The sequence below is a fragment of the Octodon degus genome, unplaced genomic scaffold (genome assembly GCF_000260255.1).
Source record: "Octodon degus isolate 3935 unplaced genomic scaffold, OctDeg1.0 scaffold00247, whole genome shotgun sequence".
Taxonomy (NCBI): domain Eukaryota; kingdom Metazoa; phylum Chordata; class Mammalia; order Rodentia; family Octodontidae; genus Octodon; species Octodon degus.
The window spans coordinates 1867039-1871755 of NW_004524823.1; the positions used below are offsets into that span (position 1 = coordinate 1867039).

General features: G+C 34.7%; 1 pseudogene; it reads left to right on the forward strand.

Annotated features, from left to right (window-relative positions):
- Window positions 1-2555: 2555 nt before the first annotated feature.
- Window positions 2556-3043, forward strand: LOC101566003 (annotated as a pseudogene).
- Window positions 3044-4717: the final 1674 nt, after the last annotated feature.

The following is a 4717-nucleotide window of genomic DNA, read 5'->3' on the forward strand; positions in this document are numbered from 1 at the left end:
GGTTGTTCAGGAGCATGTTGTTATTTCTATTGTTCTACTTTTTGAAATTATTATTGTTAAAAATTGTCATTGACACTGCCAGAAGTTACTCGTTATGATTTTTTTAATTAATTGGAACTTGTTTTAGGGCCTAGAAAATTGATTATTTTGGAGAATATTCCATGTACTTTTGAGAAGAATGTTTATTTTACAGTTGTTGGAAGATTTTTATATGTCACTCAGGACAATTTGATATAGGGTGTATGGTCATTGATTTTTCTCATTGGATCATCTATTTATTACTGAAAGTGATATGATAAATTTAGAATTGGTATATTTAGAATTGGTATTTCCTCTGGCTACATCAATCCCTTCATCTTTATATTGATCATTCTTGAATTTTTTATTGCTGTGGGTTTAAATTCTATTTTTATTGGATGTAAATATCTCTGTCTCTGTCTCTGTCTCTTTCTTTCTCCTTCTGTTTGTCTCAGATTGATTCAGCATGGAGCATCTTTTTTTTTTTCATTCTTTTTAATCTCCATGTCTTCTTAAAGGTGATATGAAACTTTTGTATGTCTTTGATATATGTAAAAATTGTAATAAAAGACACTTTAATCATTGTCACTACATTGGAAATTTTAATCCATTTACATTTAATTTTCACTATGTAGAGTTTTACTACTGAAACTTTGTTATTTATTTCCCAGTGTAGGTATAATTATTCCCTTCCTTTATCCATATGTTTTACCTATGATGAAATGATTTTCTCAAGTAATTGTCTTCCTTCCTTGCTTACTATTTTTGCTGTGCTTTGTTAAAACATAGACTTGTACAAAAAGTTTTTTGATTATGACAAGATAATTTGAAACAATAACAACCTAACAAAGAGATTAAAGAAATCCTAAACTATACTAATACAAAACATCTTGCTTTGATTTTACCACACTTGGTACTTTTGATGTCCCATTTTCACTCCAGTATTTTGTTTCTTAACATATTACTGTACTTATTATTTTGTATTTTGGTCTATAGTCTTAAAACCTTCATTTATGTATCAGAATAGCAATTCTGAATTTTATGTATTTCTTATTGTTACTAGTGAGTTTTGTATCTTTAGATGCTTTTACTCACTCACTACAATCTCTTTTCAGTTGAAAAGTCCTTTGAGTGGTTGTTATAGGAAAGGTTTTGTGGTATTAAATGGTCCGGACTTTTTTGTGATGCTGTGTGCTCTTTCTTTTACTTCTAAGTGATAGATTTGCAGGAGACAGTATTTCCCCCCATTTTTTGCAGTACTGTGGATTTAACCCAGAAAATTCTGATCTCAGCTACTGTTGTCTTGTTTACATTTTAAATTTGAAATAGGGTTTTGCTAATTTTCCTAGGCTAGTCTTAAACTCAAGATTCTCTGGCCACAGCTTCCTAAATGCTGGCATTACAGAAGTGCACTTCAACACCCAGACTGAATACAGAAGTTGCAGTTAGCAATTGTCTGCTTTGTTACTCTGTGTGTGTCACCCGACTTCCTCCTGCTTATGCAGTTTCTACTAAGCCATCCGATAACTTTGTCTACTATTTGCCTCTTATTTTGTTGTTCTGATCATCTTTTCTCTTTTCTTTTACCTTGAGAGCTTGGTTTTGTTTTAAAGTAAATTTGGTTGAACTGAATCCAATTGGTGGCTTTCACCTTCCTCTACTGGGCTTTTGCATTCCTTCATTCTCTTATACTGCAATAAAATAAGTGATTGTGCTTCTAGTGCTGTCTCATGTTTCATTTAAGCTGTCTTCATCACTATTCAGTCTTACTATTTGGATCTCTTTTCATTGTGTAGTTCGATAACCTGTCTTCATGGTAATTGCTTTTATCTTATTTCATCTGTACTAATATTGATGAATTCTGTTGCATTCTAATTTTTCTTAGTTTATACTTAACACAAGGATTTTAGAGTTTTTCTCACCCTTATAGATATTTATTCTAGCCTTCTTCACTTGGCTTTTTGTTATAACATGTTGTAATACATAATGCTCCATTCCTTGTGCGGAATTTGTACCTGTACATAGCACATCCTCATTATATTTTCATTTTCTTCTTTTCCCTTCCCCCACCCTCAACCTCTTGCTCCCTTTCCTTTTGAAAGCAATCTATCCCTGCTTCTTATTTTCTAAGAAGATTATTTCATTTTACTCTTTATATTTTGTGTTCCTCATGAAGAGGAACCTTGTGATATGTAGGCTTCTGTGTCTGATTTATTTTACTTCACATTACATTCTCAAGGAACATCAGTTTTCCTACAAATCATACATCTGGATCTTCTTTTATGTCCAATTACAATATGTGGAAACACCACATTTTCTTTATCTATTCATCTGTGATAGACATATAAGCTATTTGCAAAATTTCATTACCAGGATTCCAAAACCAAAGAACCAGCCCAAAAAGACAATGACACACTAACCTGTGTAAAGAACATAACTACTAGTGGCTTCATCTTCCGCTACCTTTCTCCAACCTGTGGGACCATCTTCCTGCTGTCATCTGCCTCCAGCCTGCAGTCTTTTAGAGATCAAATGTCATGCTTTCAATTAGGTTGCAGATGTCTGATGGAGAGATATTTGAAGTTGATGTTGAAATTGCCAAGCAGTCTGTGACAATCAAGACCATGTTGGAAGACGTGGGAATGGATGATGAAGGAGATGATGACCCAGTTCCTCTACCAAATGTTAATGCAGCTATATTAAAAAAGGTCATTCAGTGGTATACACATCACAAGGATGACCCTCCTCCTCCTGAGGATGATGAGAACAAAGAAAAGCAAACAGATGACATCCCCATTTGCATCAAGAATTCCTGAATGTTGACCAAGGAACGCTTTTTGAACTTATTCTGGCAGCAAACTGCCTACACATCAAAGGTTTGCTTGATGTTGCATGCAAGACTGTTGCCAATATGATGAAGGGGAAAACTGAGGAGATTCACAAGACTTTTAATATCTAAAATGACTTCACTTAAGAGGAAGATGCCCAGGTATGCAAGGAGAACCAGTGGTGTGAAGAGAAGTGAAATGTTGTGCCTGACAATGTAACACCATAAGGATTGTTCCAAATACTATTTACACTGCTCTGTTTACAATTGTTAATATTAGACAAACAACAGACAAATGCAGCAGCAAAACAGTGTATTAGCATAATACTGTCCTCATGGCATATGTAGTTTGAGTTACAGATTCCAAACCAAGGGATAAATTTCTTTTAGTCCGAGCAAAGTTGCTGGTTTTCTTTACTCTGAATATAACTGAACTGTAGGTTCTCTTTAAAAAGTTGACAAAAAAAATATCTAGCTACAACAATCCTTAATAAAATACTGGGAAATAGAAAGCAACATCTCTCTTTCCCTGACTTACGGAACACCCACTCAACATGAGAATAGTGACGGCAGGTGGGGTCAATTTAGATTGATTGTGGTTAGCATTTTTGATCTCTAGTTTTCAGGTTATTTTCCAGGCAGGTTTTGTTTCTACAGGGGAGAGGGAATCATCCCAAAGATTATACATCATGGTTTTCTTTTCTGCCAACCTTTCAAAAATCCTAAGTAGGCTTTTAATTATTTTCTCTGGGCCTATGAATACTGCTGCCATTAAAACACAAGTTACTACTCTATATCCATATTTTTTCACAAGCCTGCCGTTGGTGTCTTCTCATTGTTTCTGTATAGCATGTGCCCCATGGCCATGGTTAGCCCAAATCTATAGTCATGGAACTTCTCAACATGCACCAGGGGACTATTTATAAAGGGTGCTCTGTCTCTGTACTTCTCTTCTTGGGATAGGACTAAATCTAAATCCCTTATACACAATCATTACCCTGTGGTGAGATGTTAAAGAATTCTAATCAGCACTTAACCTAGCAGTGGGAATGCAGTCCTCAGTCCAAAATCAATTACTTGTGTCTACCCCCCACCCCCAGGAAAGACTGTTGTTCTATCTTAGCTTGGACTGAAAAACCCATAGACATCTGCTCAGTACAGAGTTTCTTACCGGTAGTGCTGCTACTAGATTCTTCTTAGTGCTCTCTTTCCTCTAAACAGAAAAGATAAGCTGTTCAGAATTTGTGGTGAATCCTTCTTGCCTTATTCAGCATATCTTTTAAGGATAATGATGCTAACATGTAATACTGGGATCTCTGACTTAGTTTTCCAGGCTTTGTGGTTTTGTTCATAAGTTGTTCAAATTGATGTTTATGTTGGCTGGTGACCTCACAGTGTTCTCACTCTATTTTGTTCTGTCTTTTATCATGCCTAATTTATGAGTTAAATGTTATCACAAATATGTATACATTGGGGAAGAACATAGTATATTCAGAGTTTGGCACAATTTACCATTTGGGCATAAACAGGAAGTCTTCAAGCCAAACTCCCACAGATAAGGGGTGAGGAACTATTATAGTTTTTTTACCTCATAACTATATAAAACTGTATTTGAATCTATAAAAAGTAAAGAACATTAGTACAGATAAGCTAGCTCTGCCAACTGCCATAGTGTGATTTGAAAAAAAGTTGTAAAAATAGAATGAAGGATTTAATTAAGTGAAAGATACATTGAAGATGTGGGGAAACTGTGATTTGTGAGTATAAACCATGCTTTGGATATATCCAACATGTATTAGGCTATACCTCTTAAATTATAGGAAATATAGTTGTTTCATTAACATTTGTACACTATTTAGCTAGTAACTTATT